Source organism: Brachionichthys hirsutus, unplaced genomic scaffold (genome assembly GCF_040956055.1).
Source record: "Brachionichthys hirsutus isolate HB-005 unplaced genomic scaffold, CSIRO-AGI_Bhir_v1 contig_1488, whole genome shotgun sequence".
Taxonomy (NCBI): domain Eukaryota; kingdom Metazoa; phylum Chordata; class Actinopteri; order Lophiiformes; family Brachionichthyidae; genus Brachionichthys; species Brachionichthys hirsutus.
In genome coordinates this window covers 90384-100244 of record NW_027180399.1, presented here as the reverse complement: position 1 = coordinate 100244, position 9861 = coordinate 90384, and positions in this window count along the sequence as shown.

Sequence of the window (9861 nt, the reverse complement as noted above, 5' to 3'; positions counted from 1 at the left end):
TGTGTGCCTCGAGCTGGGACCTGAGTGCTGTTTTTCGTTCGTGCATGAGAGTGTATGAATGACATTAAAGATTTCTTGATTCTTGATTCTTGATTCTTGATTCTTGATTCTAAAGCTAATACAAAAAAAGCCCAGTGGACACAGCAACACGTGTATCTGTGGCAAATATATGGACACTGCAGAGTAAGTTCCAAAACAGAAAAACAACACATGTTCCTCTGAAACAACCTCTGTCAACATCAACAGCAGATGAAGAGGACAAACCATGATGGCTGCTGCCTCTCGTGTAATATTAGTTCACACAGACGTAAATCTGGTGAAGTGTAGCTGGAATTAGCATTCGGTTTCATTATCTGAGGTCCCTCTGTGATCATTACGCTAACCATTCAAAGCTGTTCTTCCCTGCAGAACACATTGTGCCCCCTCCGCGGACCAATGAGAAAAAGAAGGAATTAGAGGAAGAAGTTAGAGCCAAACTAGTGCAGTGCATTGTAGGTAAGTCACGGTGTTGTCGACTGTCACCAAAACAGTCATTACTATCGTGGGGGGAGTAGACTAGAGTAAAGTGGAGGGGCTGTGGGAAACCCTGCATCCACACTGGTAAGTCTGACAGCTTATCACCCCCAGACAAGAGCCCCTTGGATAAATGTGGTCAAGCAGGAGAAGAGCCCAGCTTCAGCAGCGATGGGGTGCAGGACAGCGATAAGAATGAAGCACTACTGGGCAAAATGGGGGAGCGAGGCAAGGGGGCCCCGGGCTGAGAAACTCAGCCAACAGCAACACTCATTCCAGGCAGCTCTTACTGGTTAAACCCCTTAAAAAAAATGACACGTACGCATTCACGATAGTGAGCAAATATAGATCACAGCATGCATATGTTTGTGTCGTGTAGCGCTTGCATGTGTTCAGGTGAAGACAGAAGCATGTTTGCTGTTACATCCTACATCTCGCAAGCATGGTGGAAATAGCTCAAGTGTGGATCAGAAAGAAAAAAAAATGTGTGAGTGGAGAGAGGGGAGACGGAGAGAAGAGCAAATCTTCTTGATGTTTTTCAGACGCCGACCTCTTGAAAACACACCATGAAATTTGCTTTTTTTTCCACAGGAAGTGACAGTGAGCACCATGAATTGATCCCCTGATGGAGATCTGGCTCTTTTGTGTAGTCCTTTTCCCCTCTGCGCATCTGTCTGCCCAGATACTGGATAATCTACTTGCTCCCAGCATTCCTAATCCAACCATCCAAACTCATTCACTCCACCCATGTGTGTCCCAGCACAGAACTGGGGTGTAGTTTGGAAGTCTATAATGGAGTAGATTTGGTTGTTTGTCTCTTTGAAATGACTGTTGTGCGGCTGTGAAATGATTATTTCTCCTGCTGTGCTAATCTCTGGGTAATGATTAACATTCTAATTATAATTAACCACAATCAGAGCCCTGCAACGTTCAACCAAATAATCCATGGTGGGATATTCCTTTTATTTGCTGCTGAGTGATGCTTTTTCTCTTTTTTTTGGGGGGGGGGGGGGGGGTCACAAATGTTACTGCAGCAAACATAAAAGCCAGGACAGCTATGTCAGCTCAGTCTTTAGATTATAATCTTCTCACAAAATACCAATCATGTTTTATCGTCAACAGAGTGGCATATTTAAGAAGAACATTACTGCCCATGGCTCCTAGCAGCCAAAATGTTAAAGATGATAAGCACATTAGTGCTCCGTCAGCCAATTCGAAACAAGCCATGCTGGAGAAAGGGAAATACAACTGGAATGTACACATGACTGTCTGCTCTGTGAAGTCAGGGATTACTGTGAGAATTTGAAATGATGATCACATAAAACACAATTGACATTTTGAAAAACACCAGTAAAATTGTGATCACACGTCTCACAAAAATCCAATTTACAGCATTGCATTACCTACCCTGGACAATTCAATTGCTAAAATTTCCCTATTTCTAAATGTACTGCATGTCTGAAAGGCAAGTGCAGATGAGTCCTTTAAATACAATGGAAGACGTAATTCTGGAAACAAATCAAACATGCATTGTGTTCTGTGGCTCCAGAACATGCTGTACCAAACAGTTCTCAGATCAAACTGCTGGTACAGACATCCGTAGGTAATTTCATAAGTTAACCTTCAGAAACAGGATGGGTTTGATTTAATGTACATGAAAACAGTAATTGTGTGTCCAACGTGTGTTGCAAGACGATGGTAGCATTAAATTCCACCGTGGGTGAATTCCTTTCTAATCAACGCTTTTTATCATGTAAACTTGTGCACAGAATGTGTGCATATCGTCCTGCAAGTCAGAGAACAGAGAGGCAATGCGAATCAGAATGAGTTAGTGATAGCCGTCATAAAATATGGCAGGGGCTTCTATTTACAACGTGTCATAAAACTGCCTCTGCTAGGATTTATGAAGATGCTTGCCCCACAGAGCTAAACCCCTTTTGCCAAGGGCATTTTAATAACCTCTATAGTGCATTCTGAATATATAGGCAGATGGACATTTTGCCTAATAGAGCATTGCAAACTGGAAAGCAGGTGCTAAAAAGCCACAGTGTCATAGTTATATGGTATTCTGGTGGCAGTGGGGCTCTTGCCTGAGGCTTTCCTCCATCTCGGAGGCATTGTATGCTGAGCTTTCCTTTTATCTCTTTACTCGTCGGTCCCTTGTCCAACTTCAGACTAAAGAGCTTTTCTTTTTAACACCTGGAATTGGAAGTGACAAAATTGTATTCATGGGATCATAGCTTTGAATTCTGGACATAATGTCACAGACATATTGTGTGATATCATGAGTGAAAAGGCATTACAAGTGTGGGCAAGTTGCTCTTTCGACAAAGATCTAACGTCACAAGTGATGGTTTAATGCTCAATGGCATCGGTCAGTTTTTGCAAAGCATTCCTAGCAGAATCACTGTACCGTGGGCGAGCATTTTGATGATGAGCATTGTTTTTGAACAGGATCAAGACGCTATGGGGTATGATGTGTGACAAAGCGCAACAGGTTAGTATCAAGAACATGTCTGACACCCTTTGTATTAACTTGTGAAAAATGAAAGTTAAAATAATGTTACTTTTTCATGTCATCTTTACGTTTCTATTCAAGTGTCTCGGGAAATTAAGGAAGCAGAGAATACAACAATAAAAATCAACACAGCACAGCACACAACTGCATGGTTTAGTAACACATTATACTAAACCCAGTCGCATTTTGGCTCATGAACAACTGGCTCGGAACAACTGTCCTCTCCAGTAACAATTGAAAAATCGGTTCAACAGCTCTAAACTCTAACAGTGTCTCCCTCACTTCTAAAAAACACAATAAAAACTCTACCACTCATTCAGAACTCGTCTAAATGTCTGCACCTGATTGATTTGTAAGAGAGACTTGAAGTAAAGAAGATGATGTCAACACGAGAGGCTTGACAATACTTTCAATAACATGATACAGTCATTTACACTTATTTATTTAATCCAGATAATCACAGATATGCCATCATTTGGTTTATTTCAGTAATCATATTCTAGCTCTCTCAACTCAGTGCTGTTATTTGATTGGGCCATTCTGAATCAGTGCCATCTCACCAAACCCATGTTGTTTAATTAGTTAAGATGCACTGATTATAAATCAGTTATCCCTGTTCCGAGTATGATCTGGATCCAAGTTCAAAGCCATGGCTTCTACTACGGACACTACTTGACTCAACTCGACTCGGATTTGGCATCAGCTTTTCTGCAGGCAGTTTTCCATTTGAGGAAAATAAAACAGCAAAAATTTGCTTCACATTTAATAAGCTTATTAAATCCTTTACATTTTGTCATTTAAATATGTAATCAGAATCTATTTGCCATTGTCAGTGAAAGGATTCACAAACTAGGAATGTTCCTCAGTGCAATCGTGCAGCATGTAGCATAAAATAACAATAATAGTCACGTTGTGACTTATAGCACCGCATAGTTGTGCACCTAACATGAGCTGGCACATCAAGTAGAACCAGAATAGGCAATGGCATAGAAAGGTTAGAAATAGGCTTAGAATTATCTGTGGTTGATGCTCCGCCAGACATAAATTATTATTCCAGTGTAGCTTCAGACTCTCCATTTGAATACCGAACATTTGTTAGCCACTAGAGTGTTGAGCAGTCAGTCACAATGCATATACAAACTTGTTTTCTCTATTTTCTCATCTTAAATTGAGTCATTTTTTATAAAACACAAAATAACTGTGGCACAAATACCAAAAGGTCATCTGGGATGTGCAGAAGCTCTCATAAAAACACACGTCAAAGGTTTCGGGGGTGCTGTTCAATGAAATTGATGGTTTTAAGGTGTGATCCCCAGTTACATACAGAGGAGCAGGAGAGCCAGCCAGCAGATTGAAAATTATACACATGCATTATCTCGTATCATCAGCAACAATCACATCATCTCTTAGACACTTCCAGGTAGACCGGAGGCCCCCTCAGGCTTTATGAGAGCTGCCAGGTTATCCAAGCCTACAGTTCATCCCTCCATTTCAGTAACACAGTTGATCACTGCAAATTGAATGAGCACAATGAGCCAAGCAATATGAAATCTACCCCCCCATATCCAGTTCAAAAAAATGACTACGCAAAAGAAACAGCAGGAAATAAATGCACTCAGTCTGAAGTCAGGTGTTTCCATAATGATATTCCGCTTCCTCTGCACTCTTTTGTTCTCGACCAGAAAATAGGATCACTTTTCATCTAGGGAAGAGAATGCGGCCCACAACTCTTTATTATTCTCACATACGGGGGGGGTATATTGAAAATGTGTCTGCTTTTCAGAGAGTGGTGCAAAAGAAAATCTTTACGTCTGACTGATAAACACCAGAAACCTTCGAGTCTTCATCCATATTTTGCTGTTGATAAATATATTGGCTCTCAGGTTATTGCTGTGCCGATTGACTCTGCTATGTATTTAAATCAGCAGCAGAAGGTCAGCCACGACAGATATCGTTCGCTGGATTGGCACTAGATTCAGACACACAGCCGTTTTCAACACCAACTGCCAAAGTTGGATGCACAGCAACAAAGACAAAGTAAAACAGTTCACTTTAGTAATGAGGTGCAAAGCATGGAGTTGAAGGCTGGGCAAAGCTGAATGACAGAATTTGTTGGAACACATGTGTGTGTATGAGGATGAAGGGCTGAGTCCAGCGTTGTATAACCAATGCCTGGTACCAAAGCTTGCACATATTTCATCTCAAAGAAATTAAGTGACTGCGTTTCGTTCATTGCTGCGTTGGACGGTGTAGGAGTATTTCTCACAGTGCTGCACGGACTGATATATGCAGTTCTACAACTGTCAGTTCTAAAAGTGTAAGACCTACAGTAACCTCAGCACAGTGTGCATGTGCGTGTGCGTGTGTGTGATGCATGCAGGGGTTGTGAGGTTGATTTTGTCAAACTAGCTTCTGCTTTCTAATGTACCATCAACAGGATATTGCATTTTAAGAGCGAAGCTGAAAACCGACGCATCTTGTTGCGTTGTTTCATGTTTCTGTTGTATTTCTTTCCGTCTCTTCAGACTTCCTGCCCCTGTGTGTTCTGCTGTCATGGCGATTAGTTGCCCTGCCCTGGTCGATGTCACGTGTCTCATTATCCCTTCCCATTGTGTGCTTGTCTGTTTGCCTGCCTTTCTATGCCAGTCAATTGATGTGCCTCAATGTCTCTTGTGTGAACCTTTCACTGGAGAGTTTTTGTAAAGAGGTTAATGTATAAATAAATATGATCTATGAACATATGAATATGAGCGGATAACATCTAATATTAAGAACCACAGAAAGATTCTTAGAAAAACTATTACCGGTAACTCAAGAAGTGGGAAGAGGTCATAGGATTAAATAAATTGGCACCTACATGGTTTCTTTTTTCAATTCTTTTGTTTGCTTTTTACATTTTTCAGTCATTAGTAATAGCTAGTTTTGATTTAGCTTGTGTTAGGGCTTAGCTTCAGTCAACCATGTTTTGGGAGGGGCCATCCCATGGATTTAAGAAAGACCAACGACGTCATGTTGGAACATGCCAGGTTCAAACAGAAACATCTGCTGACTATCTCGTGCTGGAGAATTTTCGGCCTGCAAGGTATTGCAATGTCAAACAAAGTCCTAATATACTGCATAAGTCCTATTCATTCCCTTCACCAAGAAGCAAAAAGGTCAAACTACTGACCTATCAAAAAAGTCTGCAGGGAATCCAAAGTCCACAAGAGAAAGGCATGATAATATCCGACCCCAGTCCCATCACAAAGACATATAGAGAGAGAGAGCAATGGAGAGAGGTAGAGAGAAAAGCATCCCTTGACATGCCGAGTTGGGACCTTTGCTCTCTGGATTAGGGTTGGGCATTAAATCTGGGCGGCAGCCACTCGGCTAGGGGCGGGAACTTCACGATGCATTTAAAAATGTTCCAAAGACGACATGACTTGTCCACCTCTCGCGGTTCTGACAGAGGTGACGGCTCGCTTTTAGGAGTTCAACTTGAAGGTTGCAGAAAGGAAATTAAAAATACGGAAATGGGTTTAAATATGTTTATTTATTGTAAGACTTATTATTAAATCAGTATACAAAAAAAACATATATTGTTGTAGTCTATAAATCCCATTGGCAGTAAGAAACTGCCAGACACAAAGCAGACCGCAGTACATTTATCACAACATGCTCGGGTAATGAGTCCAGGCTGCATATGAATGTTTGAGATAAATTGCTTGTCGCCTTGACATATTTGGCTCATCCCGAGTCTGCATCCGTACATGCAGCACAGAGGTATCTCCATGTTTCCATGACTGTTTCTTTTTACTATTAAAATATAATAATAAATACACCTAGATAGGCGCTCGGGCCTAAAGAATAATGCCTTGTATTACGGGGGGATGGGACCATGGGAGATATGGAGAGAGTAGTTGGATGTAATGTGATTCAAGGTCTTGTGTCACACTGCAATGTATATATTGGTGATTAAGGATTCTGTGAGTCAATTTTGAATTACGAATTTATCTTCACAGATGTGGTCAAGACCCACAGGCGCAGAAATCTCTATTAAATCCTGAGAAGGAAAGAGACAGGTTTTCCGCACCCCAGTCTTGTCCAGAGTTGAGAGGTCAAAGCAGTTAGAAATATTAATGACAGCCAGTGGAAAGAAGTCCACTGTAACAGAGTGGAAAGATCATTACAGTGGAAGGGAAGGTATCCAACCACGCCAGAAAATTAGCATTTACTTATCAGGGTTGGGTTAGTTTCCTGGACGGATTCAATGAGCCGAGGAAGAAAACTCCACTCCACATCAGCCAATATGCTGCATTCAGCCTTGATAATAACACTGCTAATGTCCACAATCTGAATTAATCTGGAAGGCAATCTGGGCAGAAAAATGTATTCATTAATCCAAATGAAAATGAAATGTCACTTTCAACAGAAAAAAGTTTTTTCCCCATCTTAAAATTGCAGGTGGAGCAAGTAAATGGAATGGAATGGACATTTGTCCCAACAAGAATGCATGAAGACATGCACATACACGTTAGCATGCAGGCAATACAAAAAAAATAATTGTCTCAGTTTCCTTCTGTTTGATCAACAGCTGTCGACAGTAACATGGAAGGAAACGCAGCAAAGTCTTCTAATGCAAGAGAAGAATACGGAAAGACTCCTGCATGTGGGTGGAAATTCACTCAGTCCTCAAGGAAGCGCACGTTGCATATTGGTAAAAAAACCAAATATTTTAACTATATAACTGTATTTTACATGAAGACATCAAATAGGACATTTTAATCCATTGGTAATAATGAAGTGAGGAGTTGTACAGAGAATGGTATCACACCGGGGCCCGTTTCCAGAAAGTTTATGGTCCCGATCAACCAAAAAACAAAAACTGTTCACATTTCTGCGGATGTGTTGTAGAAGCTAAGCGATGTACAGAGAACTCTGCTATACGAACAAGAATATTAAAGCTGCAAAATCTTCAAACTAATTTCCTTGTATTAGCATCAAACTAAACAACTGAAAGAACAGCAGATAAACTGTGATCTTTTCAAACCCCATGGCCTTTGAAAGCACTTTCCTTGAAGGTTAGCCAATTCCTTAACAGAAATGTGCCGGCGCGTAGACGAACAGAAGCATAGATAGCACATAGATAGCATTTAACAATAATACTTTCCTTGATGAACGAGACAACCAGATGGGATTAAGACTCTTCCGATTGTACTGTCAGTCTTCCAAATGGACACGACATCAGCGCTCACCTCTCTGACACTTCAGCCCAAATGGCCGTCTGTGGATTATGCATCTCCACATTTTAGGCACTCACTCATTTAAAAGACCACTCACTAATCACTAAATCTTCAATGGCCCATCTGTATGTGGGGTTTTATACAGGACAGACGTCCACTCCGGCTAGCCATCACCTTTAATGTCTGCGTTGATACTGGACATCATTAGCATTAACAACGAGCTACAAGTCGCAAATCGAAGATGGGTTTGAGATGCAACAATTGGAGAGGTGGATGTGTGTGTATTTGACGAGCACATTTTACTGTCGTTACAAAAAGAGAATAATCTATCTTTTTCATTCATTATTTTCTGTTGCATCTGTCTTCCTGCATTTCTTATTTCATGATATATCTCTCATTCTGCAGGTTGATATAACAATCAGATTAAATGCCTCGACAATTATAATCCATATAAATTGTGTCTTGCTTTTTTATTTTGCTACAGAGGATGCGCTTACATTTATCAAATGTGCTCAAAGCTGATATCTTGGTTGTTCAAATACTCGTCTCAGGCAGATGTATGGTTTTAAATATATTCAGTTTCATGGATTTCACAACTTTTATCATAGTTTGCCCAAAATGGATGCAACAGCAGCTTTCCAATTGGACAGGGGAGGAGAAGTCAATGGCATTCATATTGGCATTAGTTACTCATTTCTGTCACCAGAAATTACAGGAAGGGATGGAAAAAACCATTGAGCCGTCCTGCGTGCTAAAACCGCTAACCCACCATCAAATAAGGGGTACAAGCCTTTAGAACAGCAGTGAGATGAGAAAAGCGGGATGGAAATAAAGATGAGGCAGATAAAGATACTGTGCAAGCAGCTGTAAGGCTAACCCTATAGTGGTCGTATAAGTCAGTGAGGAGGTGAAGGAGAGAAGAAAGAGTGACAGCGGAGTGGAGGAGGAGGAGGAGAGGGACAGAGGACGTGTCAGTGGCGCTTTAGAAGGAAAGCAGAAACACAGGCTGACAGGTGAACTCACGAGGATTGAGCGGCCTACATCCGGCTGACAGTGAGAGCTCATCTGGCACCAGCAGAGCTCATGTGTCAACGAGGAGAGAGGACAGGAGGCTCCCTGCACATGGCCGCCCATGTACAGCTGCGGCCCGGCCCCACGCTCAGCAGCTTTGATGAGCAACACGTAGCAGCAGAGGACACAGCAGTAATTATCATCTCACACATGGTGGTGATCAAGTTGTAGCTGAGCCCGTACTGTCAATTATTGTATTTTTTTTCTACGCGCGAGAGAATCAAAAGTGAATCAGAAGAGAACGTGTGATTAAATCTATAATTTATACATAATAGAGGATGTTATACCATACAACAAAAAGACTCGCACAAAAAAATCACATCTTGACATATTGCTTATTATATCATTGATCAAAGCATCGTAGACCATAACAACGAATGAACAGGTCAACACAAAGTTTCATGCATTTTCATGGGTTCAGGTTTTACGCTCTGAAGCCGATTCTAACTTTATCTGTCCATGAGTATTTCCATTTATTAAACGTCAATGTATTATGGACAGTGTTGATGGGCTATGGACTTGTCTGCTTTGAGCTCA